The sequence below is a fragment of the Lissotriton helveticus genome, chromosome 1_1 (genome assembly GCF_964261635.1).
Source record: "Lissotriton helveticus chromosome 1_1, aLisHel1.1, whole genome shotgun sequence".
NCBI lineage: Eukaryota > Metazoa > Chordata > Amphibia > Caudata > Salamandridae > Lissotriton > Lissotriton helveticus.
In genome coordinates, this window is record NC_136057.1 from 972073566 (window position 1) to 972089841 (window position 16276).

Consider the following 16276-nt stretch of genomic DNA (forward strand, 5'->3'; position numbering starts at 1 on the left):
TGCCTCCTTAGATAAATGGTTGATTTAGAGTTAGCAAACTGGCACGCTATGTAATTGCTAGATGGCAGCTTGTGGTCCCTTATCTTAGCTGACCCTTCTCCCCCTGGGACCTGCTCCTCCCTAATGCTGGGTGCCACCTATCGGCTGCCACCTGGGTCCCTTCTCATGCTAGGACCTATGAGTTCTTCTCAGTCTGGACCCACGTTCTAAACTTTTCACACTGGAAACAGAATATCAAATTTTCCCTTTGGATCCCATGAGTCCACTTTTCATCTTTGATCCAGGGTTATCTCACTGTGGATCAGGTGCTGACTATGCTTTAGGATAACGTTCAAATAGAATGTGCTGCTCGACTTAGTCTCTCGTATGAGGAGAAAAATATGATTGGAGCAGATAGGTCTTTGTGGAGGTTGAGTGGGTTTGGCGGTGCAATCTTGGAGTTTGTTTTTATGGCCCTGCCCAATCAGAGATAGGCTCCTGCCCCCCTCCCACAGGAGAGGAGCAGGATAGGGGGGTACTCACCCCAGGACAGGGACCTATTGATCCCTGCCCTTCCCCTACCTGTAATGCCCCTAAATGTATTATTTAGGGACACCCTGAACCTTCCTTCCTCAGATCCCGATTTCGAAAAAAGAAAGAAGACCAAGAAGAAGAAGACCTGCTGTGCAGCTGCTAACAAGAAGACGACACCAACTGATTTGGCCCCAGCCCTACAGGCTTGTTGATCCTTGAACCTGCCCCTGCTGAATCCCAGCGTCTCCTGTGGACAGCAACCTCGGGAGCCCCGGAGGACCTGCCTGCCTTGATCCTCTTAGAGACTGACTCCCACGAGCAGTGGTTCTGCTCAGACAGCAATACCTCTGGTGCCAGCCAGGAACCGCGAATCCAGCCCACTCTGCACCCGCCGAGCCCGGCCTGTGCCCGAGTGGACAAAGACCCCAAGGACGTCCCCCCGGCGATTCTGACCTGAAATCCCATGCCCAAGGAACCTTCTCGACGACCCAGATGACGCCTGCAGACTCAGAACCAGGGACCCCTCCAATCGTGACCAGCAGAGGGTAAGATTCCCACGTCCAAAGACACCCCTGCCCCCCAGCCTCCTGTGCCCAACTCCGGGGTGCCTACCTATCCTCCAAGACTTCAACTTACCCCTCGAAGTGTTGGTCGCTCCAGAAGATCCTCCGTCCCCGAGCCTGCATCCTTTGTTCCCCTTTCAAGATCTCCGTTGAATAACATTGAGCGCCCGACGGCTCAAAAGCACCCTGCACCCAGCCGGCCGAATACCCCTAGCAATGCAACCTTTGTCCTATCCTACTTCCCCATTTACCCTGAGTAAGTGACCAGGAGCCCAGCTCCCACAGCCGCGTGGCCTGCTAGCCAGCAGCCACCAACCGATGGCCCCCTGCCTCTCAATGGATAACATTAGACCTAACTACCTCTGCACCCGGCTGCCCCTGTGCCACTGAGGGTGTACCAACTGTACCTACCTGACCCTGGGAGATCCCCGAGTCTATACCCAGAACCTTAACTCTGCCAGTCGAGGACTTACCTAAAAGCCGACATCTCATTTTTCTTACATAGGCTAACATTGACTGGTTTCACTTGGAGTTTTGGAACTTTAAAATATTCATCTAAAATCAGCCGAACAACGAATTAAGATAAACTCACCTGTTATCAGGAGAGACCTCAGTGCTGCATGTTTTAGCCCAGTCCTGACCCTGAAAAGTAGTTCTAACCGTACCTACCAGTAACTTGAATTTCCATTCCAACTTTTTGCTGAAAAAGTTTCTACGTGTCGATTTTTGAAACTTACAAATATTCTCTAAAAAATCATGCCAACGATAAAAACGTAATTACTTGCCTGTTTTAGATAGAGGTCCCAGTGCTGAACTTAGGAGTCCAGCACTGGATTACAAAAGTAACGTGAACATACTTGACTTGCAAATTGAATTTCCTTCCATAGGATAACATTGGTATGCGGAGGGTGTTGAAGCTTGTGGAAGCTGTAGCATTGACCTATGGGTCTGCCACATGAACCATCTTTATCCACTTTAAATCTATCTAAGAAAGAGATTGGCTATGTTATCCGCCCTGCTCGATCAGTCGCACTGTATGTGACATCAAAGAATAGTAGCAGCAGTAACTAGGGCTGACCCACCAAAAGGTGTGACTGCACGTACTAAAGTGAAAATGTGTTAGTTGGGAGCATGATCAACCAAAGAGCTGAGGAGAAGAGAGTATGCATCCAGGGCAGAGAAAATTAAAAGGATCACATTCATTTTTGTGTGGGTGTGTAACATTGTGTCCTTCCCAAATAAACAGTGTTGATTCCTTAACCCCTTGGTTGCGGCGGTAATTCCGCTGCGGCGCTGGGGGGGGGGAGGGGGTCCGCGCGGCGTCGCCATGCTGGTGACAGAACCACTCCGTCACTAGCCACGGGCGCGCTGTGCTTGTGATGGAGTGGTTCCGTCACGGCCCCACCCGCTCGATGGAACGCTCAGCGCAGGCGCGGAATTAATGCCGCGTAGGCGCGGCGGCCGGGCAGTGACGGAACCACTCCATCACCAGCACAGCGTGTCCGTGGCTGGTGATGGAGTGGTTCCGTCACTAGCATTCAAGGGGTTAAAGCTACTCCTAGCGTCAAGGACTGCCAAATATGTATGCTGGTCTCCATCATAAGAGTATTATCTCTGACGCAATTGTGCCCATTCATGGTATAATTGTGCCATAACCATAATATTTTCATCCTTGACTATTTTGGGCATAAAAGTATAGTAATTACATACTTGCTGTCATCGCTGACATATTAAGAGCATGACTGGCCTGCTTTTAGCCATTCCTGACAGAGTGGCAACCGCTTCTCCCATAATAATAGTCATAACTGATCTATGTTGGGCATCCAGCTGTGGCACAGTGGTAGCCCTTGTTTAATGGTGGGCATTATTAACATAACAGAGGCATTCTTAGAGTTATGGTGAGGAACCATGGCCTATGATTCCAATACCTGGGTATTTGAAGCATAATTTGTCCATGAGAGGCATTTTTACATGGTGGTACTCAATGAAAACTAAAAGCTGATGTTTAGGGACTGTGTATTTTCTAACAATGAAAACTGATTTGATTTTTAAAGGAAAAAATTATGCTTTTTCTGAAAAGGTTTTTCTTCTGGAAAATTGAGTTTGATTGCTCAAAGTGGAAAGGGATTTTGATAGAAAAGTATGTGTATTTTCAAAAACTAATTTGCGAATGAAGAAAAAATATTGCAATTCTAAAACACATTTAAAGTCGTTAGCTGAATGATAATTCAATTTGAGTTAGGGAGACTTACTGCTGTGGTAATACCCTTTGTGGCACACAGCATGTGATGATTTGAATTTTACTTGATTACAAGCATTTAATATTGATTAACGTTTTCCTAGCATTCTGCTGATAACTTCACCTTGAATTTTTGGGTGGTTACTACTGATAACTGTGCTTAGGATGGTCATAGTGTAATATTAATACATATCATCGGCATTTTACAGTGATAAAATATGCTAGTAACTCAGCAGGACTTTCCTTGATCAGAATTAGCTCTTACTACAGAAAAGGTTGGAGACCCCCGGTCCAGCATATTGAATATGCTACTTACCAGTATGCATCTGTTCTTGGCATGTAGGGCTGCTAACATTCATATCTTAGCATTAGATCGCCGCCTAGTGTTGGGCTCGGATGATTGCACATTGTTGTCCTGGAAGAGTCTTCGAAGTATCCTGAGATAGGTGGCTCCTCCCCTGGACTACAGTGCGCATGGGCATCGGCTCCATCCCCAGATTGTTTTTCGCCATTGTGGCAGGAGATGGAGTGAAAGTGTAAAGGATGTCCATGCTAATGAAATAAATACAATAGTATATCTGCAGCTGCGACAGGCACCGGGGAGGAGGGCGGGCGATATGAATGTTAGCAGCCCTACATGCCAAGAACAGATGCATACTGGTAAGTAGCATATTCAGTTCGAGGCATGTGGGCTGCTAAATTCATATCTTAGCATAGAATACATAGCAGTCCCTCCATCAGCGGCGGTTGCCCGTGCCAGCTGCAGAAACCTGAAAAAGTGTCTTGAGAACAGCCTGTCCTACAGCTGCTTGCTGCTTGGAATGCACATCAACACAGTAGTGTTTCGTGAAGGTATGTGGTGTGACCCACGTGGCTGCTCTGCAAATATCCTCTAAAGGAATGTTCCCTAGGAAAGCCATGGATGCCCCCAGTTTGCGTGTGGAGTGTGCTCTGGGGGGTACTGTTAAAGTGCGCTTGGCTTTTTGATAACAAATCTGGATGCACTTAACAATCCATCTGGCTATGCCTGCTTTGGAAATCGGGTTGCCTTTGTGTTGTGGTGCGAAGGCAACAAAGAGTTGTTTTGTCTTTCTAAAGGGTTGTGTTCTGTCTATGTAGTACATCAACGCCCTCCGTACATCTAAGGTATGGAGCATTCTTTCCGCCACCGTTTGCGGGTTTTGGAAGAATGCTGGTAAGTCGATAGTTTGGTTAAGATGAAACTGTGACACCACCTTAGGGAGGAATTTAGGGTTAGTGCGTAGCACTACCCTATTTGGGTGAATTTGAATGAACGGCTCTTGTATGGTGAGCGCTTGCAACTCACTGACACGCCTCAGAGACGTAATAGCTATCAGAAAGGCCACTTTCCACGTAAGGAATTGGAGCTCACACGAGTGCAGTGGCTCAAATGGTGGCCCCATCAGTCTGGTGAGAACGACGTTGAGGTTCCACACCGGAGCTGGTGGAGTTCTTGGGGGAATGACTCTCTTCAGACCTTCAAGGAAGGCTTTAATGGCGGGCACTCTGAAGACAGAGAGGTGCTGCCTGTTCTGAAGATAAGCCGCTATGGCTGAGAGATGTATCCTAATGGAAGTGTACGCCAGATTGCACTTGTAGAGATGTAACAGATAGCAGATGATGTTGGGAATAGATGCATCTAGCGGGTTGATGTCATTGGACGTACAATAGATGACAAAACGCTTCCACTTAGCAGCATAGCATGCTCTAGTAGTAGGTTTCCTCGCCTCCTTGATGATACTCATGCATTCTGGAGGTAGGTTAAGGTATCCAAACTCTAGGACTTCAGGAGCCAGATCGCCAGGTTGAGCTGTCGTGGATCTGGATGCTGAATGTCTCCATGGTTCTGCGTCAAAAGACTGGGTGTGAGGCGCAGTCTTTGATGCGGCACCACTGAGAGTTCGAGGAACGTGGTGTACCAAGCTTGACGCGCCCACGTCGGAGCAACCAGGACTAGAGTCATGGAGTGCTGCCTTAGCTTTCTTGCGACCAGCGGTATTAGAGGGGCTGGCGGAAAAGCGTATGCAAATTTGCCTGACCAGTTCATCCATATCGCATTCCCCTGCGACTGTGGGTGAGGGAACCTGGCGGCAAAGAGTCGGCATTTTGCGTTCTCCTTTGTGGCGAACAGGTCTATCTCCGGATGACCCCACTGCCGGAAGTACGGGTGGAGAACAGAAGGGTGTATCTCCCACTCGTGCATCTGATGGCTGTATCTGCTGAGCAGATCCGCCATCTGATTGTCCTTGCCCGGGAGGTGTTCTGCCATGAGGAAAATGTTCCTCTGAATGGCCCACTTCCACATGCTCTGAGCCAGATGAGACAGCTGTGGCGAGTGGGTGCCCCCCTGTTTCTGAATGTAGTACATCGCGGTCATGTTGTCCGTCCGGACTAGCACGACCTTGTTGCTCAGATGTACAATGAAGGACTTGAGCGCCATGAAGATTGCCATCAGTTCCAGATAGTTGATGTGCATCTTCTGTTGCTGCGTCGTCCATAGTCCCTGCACAGTGTAAGTGAGCACATGTGCTCCCCATCCCTGGAGGGATGCGTCCGTCGTCAGGATAATCTGCGGCACGGGCTCGTGGAACAGTCGGCCCTTGCAAAGGTTGTGTGGAGTCCACCAATGCAGAGAGTCGTATGCCCGACTGGTAACCAACACTAGGTCTGTCAATTGCCCACGAGCCTGTGTCCACTGATTCGCTAAGCACTCCTGGAGCGGGCGCATATGCAACCGTGCGTGAGGGACTATGAAGATGCAGGAGGCCATCATGCCGATCAACTGCATGAACACTCTCGCTGGCAGGGAGTGTCTCGGTCGGAATCGTTGGATCAGTGACTGAATGCTGTCGATTCTGACTTGGTTCGGCTGAGCCATGGCTGTCAGGGTGTTGATCGTAGCACCCAGGAACTGCCGGACATGTGCCGGCTGAAGATGCGATTTTGGGTAATTTAGGGAGAAACCCAGATCGTGAAGAAGGTGAATTGTAGTTGACATGTCTGCGGCGCACTGTTGCTCCGACTTGGCTTGTACGAGCCAGTCGTCTAGGTAGGGGTAGACATGGATATTCTGCCTCCTGAGGTGCGCCGCCACTGTCGCTAGACACTTGGTGAACACCCTCGGGGCCGTAGTGACTCCGAAGGGTAGGACCTTGAACTGGTAGTGCCTGCCTTGAATAGTGAATCTTAGGTATTTCCTGTGTGACGGGTGTAGTGGAATGTGGAAATAAGCATCCTTGAGATCTAAGGTCGCTAAGAAGTCTCCCTGGTTTAGCAAGGGGAGAATCTGCTGCAGTGTAAGCATATGGAAATGCTCTGACAGTATGTACAGGTTGAGGGGACGTAGATCGAGAATGGGCCTGAGAGAACCGTCCTTCTTTGGAATAAGGAAGTACAGGGAGTAGACCCCTGTGCCTTCCTCCCCCACCGGCACGAGCTCGATTGCGCCTTTTTGCAGCATCGCCACTACTTCCTGCTGCAATAAGTGCAAATGCTCGGCGGACATAGGCCTTTGCCTTGGTGGGATGTTGGGTGGAGTGGATTTCAGCTCTAGGCAATAACCATTTTGGATCAGTTGACGCACCCACCTGTCTGTGGTGATGTTTCTCCAGACGGGCAGGAACTGCTGCAGTCTCCCCCCGACAGGTGTTAGGTGGTCGGGGGGCAGTGACAGAAAGTCACTGTTTGCTTGGAGTCGAGGTGCGGGAGCTGTTGTTTCCCCTGCCGCGACCTCTGTTGCTGTTATTCCTATAACCTCCCTTGTTCTGCTTAGTGAACGAGGATTGCGCCCCACCTTTGGAGAACTGGGATTGTTGACCCATCTGTCCTCTGGTGACTCCACGTGCACCTGAGCGACGAAAATTGCTGCCACGAAACTGTTGGGACTGCAGGGCCCCCATAGACTTAGCAGTTTCCGTGTCCTTCTTTATCTTCTCTAGGGTGGTGTCAACATCCGGACCAAACAGACTATCAGGATTGACTGGCTGATTCAGAATTGTTGTCTGAATATCCTGCTTGAACCCTGAGATGCGGAGCCAGGCTTGTCTTCTCAGCATAACGCTAGTGTTGATAGCCCTAGCAGCCGTGTCCGCAGCGTCAAGTGCACACTTGATGGCTGCATTTGATATTAGCTTTCCTTCCTCAATAAGCATTTTGGTGCCTTCTTGGAACTGTGGGGGCAGGTGTTGTATAATCTGTTCTAGGGTGTCGTAGTGCGCCCTATCATAACGCGCCAGGAGCGCCTGTGTATTTGCGATGCGCCAAAAGTTCGCCGCCTGTGCAGCCACTCTTTTGCCTCCTGCCTCAAGCACTTTGGACTCTTTATCCGGGGGAGGAGCTTCACCCGTTGTCTGTGAGTTGGCACGTTTCCTGGCATTGGCAACCACAAGAGAGTCCAGTGGCAATTGTCCCCGGATGTAGACGGGGTCCGCAGGAGCAGGCCTGTACTTCTTTTCAATGCGAGGGTTGACCACCCTAGCCCTCGTAGGCTCCTTAAAAATGTCTCCAGCATGTTTGAGAACACCTTTCAGCATAGGAAGTGTCTTTACTGTCCTTTCAGAAATGGCAAAGGTGTCAAAAAGGAAGTCTTCCTCAACCGGGTCGGCATGCATGTCCACATCATGATTGGCCGCCGCCCGTTCAATTAGTGCATGAAATCCTGCTGAGTCCTCAGTCGGAGATGCACGCGCATTAAAGGTCTGTGGGTCTTGGCCCGCACCTTGGGTGTCCTGGTCACCAGTGTCGTCGTATGAATCTGGTTGTACATCAGGTTCATCGATGGGGAAATTGTACTGTTCATCCTCATCAACTTCCTCACCCACAGAGTGTTCTGGGGAGGGAGTAGGGCTCCGTCTAGGAGGAGGCTGTATCGGTTCCGTGAGGCCCAAGGCGTCAAGGGGCACCCTCTTCTTCTTCAACGGGATGACGTAGGGGTCCACCGGCTCCGAAGTGATCTTCCGTTTATAGAGGGTCAGCTTGCCGGTGGCAGCATCGATGAAATGCTCTGAATCTTCTTCCGATTCGAGTACACGACGTGGAAGAGGGTCAGGCAGCGAGGAACCCTGTTTCGGAGCCGATTTCGTCGAAAACGCTTTCGGCGCCTCCTTAGGTGGCAAGAGAAAAAGGAGTTTCCCAGAAGGCTTTGGAGTGTCCTTTTGCGGCTGCGGTGATGGCATCGGAGCCGATGGAGCAAAGGCTTTCTCCCTGATTCTCTGCAGTGACTCCGCAATGGGGGACGGTACACTGCCAGTGGGTTTCGTCGCCGACAAGGATGCTTTGAGCGGTCCCTCGGATCCGACGTCCTCGCGGGCCTTGTGCGGTTTGGGCGCGGAAACCTTCTTCGGCTCCTCCGAATCTTGAGGCCGGGGCGCCGACTTCTTGGGCGTAGCCTCTTTGGAGCCGACCTTGGCGGGCTTGGACGGCGCCAGAGCCGCTGATCCGTGCCGACCATCTTTCTTGTGGGCCCCTTCTTCGGGCGTCGGCTTCGATTTCGGAGCATCGGAACCGACAGACTTCCTCGGCTTCTGTGGACCGGAGGTCGACGGAGCCGACGGGGAGACGGGCACCGACTTCTTCACAGGCACGGCAGCCATCTTAGGGACAATCGAGTCCTTAGGTTTCAGTTTCGATTTCGGGTCGGCCATTTTAGGTGTTGACGACCCCGACGGTTTCAGTTTCGGTTTCGAAACATCGTGCCCAGCAAGTGAGTCCGTAGCCGGGCCCGAAGGCGGGGCTGTGGCTTGCGGCAACGGGTCCAGGGTAAGGCCGACAGGCGATCCCGTGTCCCGGTCGTCCTCGAAACTTTCGGGGCAGAGCTCGTCCGCAGAGCTGTCCGCCGCGGCCCCATAAATCTCATCGTCGTCTCCTACCTCTTCGACGTATTCGAGGACCTGACCCGCGACTCCGTCGTCGTCACCCGGATCCGCCTCGACCTCCGTCTGTGATGGGGAGATTTGTAGAAGGTGACCCTGGACCTCTTCCTCCGGGTCGCCGAAGATGTTCTCCGGATCTGGGGCCGCTTGCCTAGCTTCCAAGCGCACCGCGCGCCGAAGCTTGAGAGTTTTCTTGGAGCGGAACTGTGCACAGGCCTTGCACTTGCCGTCGTCGTGGTCCGGTGAAAGGCACTTGTTACACACAGGGTGTAGATCGATGTGTGGGTACTTAGACCCACAGAGCGGGCAGTACTTGAACGGGCTCCGCTCCATGTCCGTAAAGGCTTGCTGTCGTGTCGCGATGAGAAGGCCTCAAAGTTTAGAAAGCGAAGAAAACTCCGCTTATTCCGGCTTCAAGAGACGGAAGACTCGAGACCGAGCGCAGACAATACCGACGCAAGAAAATCGAGGCCTTTTGGCCGGTAAAAGATAGTTTTACTTGGTTCCGACAGTAAGACGTCGAGACCACATCCGAACCCAATGGCGGAAAAAAACAATCTGGGGATGGAGCCGATGCCCATGCGCACTGTAGTCCAGGGGAGGAGCCACCTATCTCAGGATACTTCGAAGACTCTTCCAGGACAACAATGTGCAATCATCCGAGCCCAACACTAGGCGGCGATCTAATGCTAAGATATGAATTTAGCAGCCCACATGCCTCGAACATAGAGCCACTTTCCTACACCAGGGCCATGTACCCCATCTCAACCGCCGGCAAACCCTGACCTGTCTCAAGCCTTCAGTCGACGTCTGCAGCCGAAATCCGGAAGGTCCCCCAAACTGCGACAAGGAACTGGTAAGAAGATCCAACCCCAAAAGACACCCCTGCACCCGATGCCCCACGGCCTTGGGTGGCCAAACCGACGGTGCCTAATCAACCCCTAACTTCCCAACTTACCTCTCAAAGTGGTGGTTGCACTCAGAAGACCTTCGTCCCCAAGCCTGCAGTGCCTTTGCAAACCAGAGGTTTCCCATTGCAAACAACAGGCCACCCGACGTCGAAACAGCACCCTGCACCCGGCCGCCCTAGTGCCGCTGAGGGTGCACCTTTGGTGCTACTTTGTTTCCCCATTTGCCCTGAGCTAAAGTCCAGGAGCTTTGCTCCAAGTGGCCTGCTCATCAGCAGCCACCAACCGGGGGCACCCTACATCCTGTTGTATAACATTGGGCCTCAGCACAGGGGGTAACAAGAGTGCATCCTTGACCCTGGGGGACCCCTGAGCCTACCCCAGAACCTCAACTCCCCCTACCAAATACTTACCTTTAAACAGATAACAATATTTTCCTCCATAGGATAATACTGACTGTTTTTCTTGGAAAAGTTTCCAAGTGTGGAGTTTGAAAACCTAAAGTAGTTCTTTAAAATTGCACTAACTAACAAAAACGATTTTACTTACCTGTTTACAGGAAATGTCCCAGAGTAATATCCTGGTATACTAGTTGGAGTAAAAAAATGTAATACTCAAAAGTAACTTCCCTATAATTTTACTGAAAAGCCCATTTAAGTCTGTACTGTATTTACAAAGTATTGCATTTCTCTGACACCATACTGTAAGTCAAAAGAAAGTGCATATACTATTACAAATCCTAACTGTATACAACTACACATGCCACGCACATAGTGTTTTCTACCACACACATTCCCAAAAAATCTAAAAAATATACATAAGTGAATTTAAAGTGGATAACAGATGTTTGTCAGCACTTTGTTGTATAATTTTAACATACTACAATCAACACTAACAGAAATAACAGACACATTCAGAAGAAATTAAGTTGCACAGCATGTAATTTGGCTTAATCTTGTTCAATCAATAAATTGCTGAAATATCATTGACCATTTAAAAATGGGGTTGGGGGCTGAACCTCTAAAACATTATATAAAGCTTGAGCCTGCCACTGTCAAAACTACTTAATCAATTACATTGTGTCACATGAGTAAATCACATACATTCACTAATGAATTTGAAAGTAGTATTTTGTTCCATTATACCTCAAGGAGTGCACTACCAGTATTTAACATGCTTAGTAAGAAATGGATATATTTGCTCAAAATTCATTATGGACATGATTCTTCATTAGAAAATTGTTAACAATACAAACAATTAATAGTAGAAGGAGAGCAAGAGGAAATACAAGTCCTTCACTAGTGAAAGAGGTTAAGGTGAGTAAAATATAAATATTTTACATCGATTGAAGTCATTGCTTCTTCGTAACAAAATTACAGCATGATGTGATGTGGCGATATGGACAGCAGTCCAATGATTCAGAAAGTAAGTGGAGAATACAAAAATCTAAGCACAAAAGGTAAGCTCATTCTTTATTTTGTGATATCACTGAAGTTACAAAAGAAACAACCAATGCTCAAACTATTTTTCTCAGTCAGAAGACACACGGTCTATAGCTGCCTGCTCCTGAAAAGCACTTTTATTGATGTATATACTTTTTCTTTCACAACCGTAAAATAAAAATCACGTGGAAACCCCCTAATCCAACACCCTTACCAATTTTGGGTTGTGTTTTAACCCATTAACATCTTGGAAAAGAATTTAACTCTGCTTTTGACAAGAGTTAATCTAGCACCTATTCCAGGGTGGCAGTGTGGAAATGGATAAGAAAAAGGTTTGTGAATGACCACAAATGTGCAAGCTAGCTGGTGTGAAAAACATCTAGACAGTATCCCCCAGAATGCTCACTCTGCCTACCTACATAAAAAGATTTACTAATCCAAAAACGTCTGTGTGAGGAAATCCTTTTGGGAGTGCAAAACCTGGCATCCTGAATCAGACGCTTGACACATTAGTGCAAAAAACATGATGGCATTAGGCAGGGTTCAATTAAAATAAATAGTTGGTTTTAATGTTATGAAGGAATAAAGCTAAGAGGTTCCACCATGACACAATTTTATGTGGATAATTAAGAAGCATGCTTGTAACTGTGGATAAAGCTATAACTAAGAAAGGCACTATGGAAAAATTACAATTTCACAAGTGTAAGTCTCATATTCTTGCTACGCTTCATTTTGCGGATTTTATAAATCAATGCGCATGTATAGCTAAAGATTTTATTCTGATTAATGATAGGATAAATGATTTGAAAACACCTACTGTTTCGCCTAGAAACTGGCTCTCATTGGCTGTGTATCATTTGCGCAGTATGGATTTTAATCTATAAAACCCCATGATATAATCTGTCAATTCAGCAAATCTGCTTCCGTACTTAGCTCGTCATGGCTGTTGAAAGATAAATCTACATTTTGAATGTTACTGCTTTGTGTCTATAATATTTTAGCGTTTCATATTTCTAATGGAGAATTTGTGGCTCGATTTGTGCGATTGACCAACTATGGCAGCAGGAGATAACTGCATTGGTGAGTGTGGACAATCTGGCAGATGTCCAAGGCGCCCCATCAGTACCTTTCCACTTTCACTGGTCTCTGTCCACGTCTTTTCCACAGGTCAAATTTGAATTTTTTGTTATGGGCACACGTTCATTGTTTTCTGCTATTTTATTTGTATTTTGATTCTAACTGTACCAACTGTACTGGGTCAACAGAGGTTAATTGGTAAACAACAGTACCCACCAAAGATATTGCTCTGTAACCATCGACTACCAAGGACATTGAGAAAAGGCTCCACCCAGTCTTAAAAACTCCAAATGTACAGTGAAGGAACGTGTCTTTTTTAAATGGTTTGCCTGGTATTTGATGCAACATTGACTGAAGCGTACTGGGTTCCTGCTAACCAGGTCCCCAGTGCGAGTGTTCTTTCCCAAAATCAAAGTAACTGTGGAATTGTTCCACAATTTGAAAGACCTTTAGCACCCCTGCAAGTCCCTAGAAAATGGTACTCCAGGTAATTACGGCAAAGGTACCAAAAAGGGTCCCCAAAGGATGGAGCATGTATTGTGCCACCCTAAGGGACCCAACACCAAACTAATACACACTGCAGGCTGTGTGAAAAGGTCCACACGAAAGTGAAAACACGACATGACACACACCATGTGTGCCATGCCAACGAACACTGCATACAATATTTGTAAGTCACTCCTACAGCAGACTTTACAGTAATAAAACAGGGTGCATTATATTATATGTGAGGACATACCTGCAGGAGCAGATATGCCCCTGTTCATTCTAGGCCAATTGCTCAATAGCACAAGTGAAAAGAGAAGCCATCTTGAGTACATGTACTGGGCAGTGGTCATAACGAATTCCCCAGCATGATATCAAACACCTCGTCTTAATAAATCTGTACTGATGTCAGAACTAGATTTATTATGACATGCACACAGAAGGCACCTTAGAGATGCCCCATGAAAACCTACAAACCACTGTTGTACTGACTGACTGGTGTAGACCAGCCTGCCACATCAGACCAGTTTCTGAGGTCAGAAACAATTTCTGCTCTGGACAGAGGTGTTGTAATTGCCCCCGAGCAGGATGACTAGAAATCAGCATATCAAGGCAGGAGGTTTCAAAGGCCTCTGTCGCCTTTGATAAGTGACCCCAGCTTGCAGCAGACCCGGGAAATACCATCCCCTGCCCAGGGCCCATTTGTCACCAGGACAGGCAGGAAAATTAGCTAGTCAAGAGGAGTATTCACGGTCAGACTAGTTACACCTCAAAGGTAGGCAACCTGAAGTGAACATAAAAACCAGAAATCCACCATTTTGGTTTTTGGTGAAATTAGATAGACTGGGTCAGGGAAATGCCCACTCCCCACAGGAAGTGGTCATATAGAGGATGTAGGCACCCCAAAGGTAAGTAGCCTATTAGCTACTACCTTATTATTTAGGTGGCACACTTGACACCAGGAACTCAGATTCGACGGACGCAAGAAGAAGAGGACAAAGAAGAGCGAAAAAGTGAGAACTGAGAACCAGACTGGGACTTTTTGGCACCAAACTATGCCTACCTGCACATCTCGACAATCGCAACAAACAAACTCTTCCTGCTGCTGTGCAACTGCAAAGAACCCTGATGGACTGCCAGCACTTCTCAAATTGCCAGCAATCTCTCTTTGGGTAGAGGAGCTACCACCCTGCAGGAACCAAAGTGCAAAGTCTGGTCCACTGTTCTGCCACTCCCTGGTTCTACTGATGCAGCAGCCACCCAGGAAGAGGTTGCTGTGCTCCGTCTCCCCACAAAGTGAGAAGACGCCAGGACTAACCGGAGGCGCACAGTACTAATACCCGGGGTACAAGACCCCTTGCAGCAACCAAAGCTTGTTTGAGTCCAATCTGGACTCCAAGACCCAGCAACCTTTGAGGGATGTCCAGACCCCAGAGACCCACTTCGGGAGTGGCCAGCTATTCCTGCTGTTGTCGCCTCAACCAGTGAAACCAACATCTGTGAGTTTTCAGTGACGCTCAAGCCCAGCCGACGTAACCACTCTGCACCCAAATGCCCAAGCCCAGGTTCCCGAGAACCGACTGCAGGGCCAGACTAGCTGTTGCGGGCACCGGTCAATCCCCCGGTGCGCCGCAAGGGTGGGGCTGGTTGTGGGCCCCTGCGGGCCGTTTTTGTTACAGGGCCGTTTATGCAGCATAACTGCAAAATCAGCCCTGTAACAAAATCGGCCGAAAACCGGCCCCGGCAAAGAGCTCGTCGCACCCCGAACCTCCCCTCGGGGGGCCATCCGAGCACTTTGCCGGGGCCGGTTTTGGTTTCCTGTCCGGCCTTGACCGACTGTGCTTCCTTGCTCTCAGGCCCCCTTGAACCGAGCCTCCTATTGGAAGCTCCAGGACCTGTCTCTAAGTCCTGGAGTTGGCCCCCCTGCAATCTGTTTCTAGGTGCCTCCCCAACCTCTCCTTCGGTGTAGCACACCAAAGCTACCAACCCACCAGCACCTCTGCACCCGGACGATCCAGGCCAGGTAGACTAACTGCTCAGGGTTCTTTGGACCTTAGCCCCCTACCACCTCAAGTCCTGAGTGGGACCCGGAAACTATTGCAAGTAACTGTATGCAGTGTATTTTTGCCCATAGGAAAGCATTGCTGCATAAAAACATATTTAAGAGAACATTTTACTTACCTGTAAAAATCAACAACTTGAAAAGTACTTACTTGATGACGAAGTTCCTGGTGTTAAAATTTCTATAAAATAAGTGTTCTTTTTTTTCTCATTGGTTTCGCATTTATTCTTGAGTGCGTCTCATTTACTGCCTCTGTGAGTAGAACAAATGCTTAGCACTAACCTCTGATAAACCTAAAGTGTTGGCCCACACTACCACAAAAGAGAGCATTTGTGGTTATTACTTGTGCCTATGTAAACCAATGAGGGTTGCCTGGACACTCTACACAGTATACCTCATTTCGTGCACTATATAGGGAGCCAGCTTCCTACATACAGTGTGTGGTCTAGTACAAACTGCGGGTTCTGTAATCCAGCCTAAACAAGACTGTATACAATATAATTTTCTATGTAGAACACATCATGTTTGAGGTGCTTCTGCTGGAAACAAAAAAATATTTGCCAAAGCACCCAACTATTCCTTGAAACTACACCAGCAAAATATGAAATATTTAAACATTTATAATATATAACATCATTACAATTCACCGAAATTTCAAGGTTTGTGCATTTAAGCAACTCTAGGCAACCGGAGCCGATTTCAGGTTATAGATCAGGGTCTTTGTTGCAGGGATAAGCTTACAGTTTGTATCCATCCCATAGGTTGATCTTATCACGGCTGAGTAAATACCATGTGAGCACAGACACTATTATTTTTCCAAAACAATTCAAAATCCTGTCCAATTTAAACACGGTTTAGCTTTCCGTTTGAGTCCTCTATCAGAGACAAAATTAACATATCCTTCTGTATTCGAGCACAAGCTACATGGCTAATGAAACACGATCTGCTTTGTGGTAGATAGAATGTATAAGGGGTACACCTACAAGTACAATATTAGTAGAGTAGTGGAATGAATTTGCAATTTGTCTATTGGATAGTAGACAGTCTTGACAGCACTTCTTCTAATAAAAACTGTTATTCTAGTTACACCTACCT

General features: G+C 48.0%; 1 protein-coding gene across 4 annotated transcripts in view; it reads right to left on the bottom strand.

Annotated features, from left to right (window-relative positions):
• Positions 1-16276, bottom strand: part of TASOR2 (transcription activation suppressor family member 2) — a 1020110-nt gene that overhangs the window by 801268 nt on the left and 202566 nt on the right. The window lies entirely within an intron of this gene.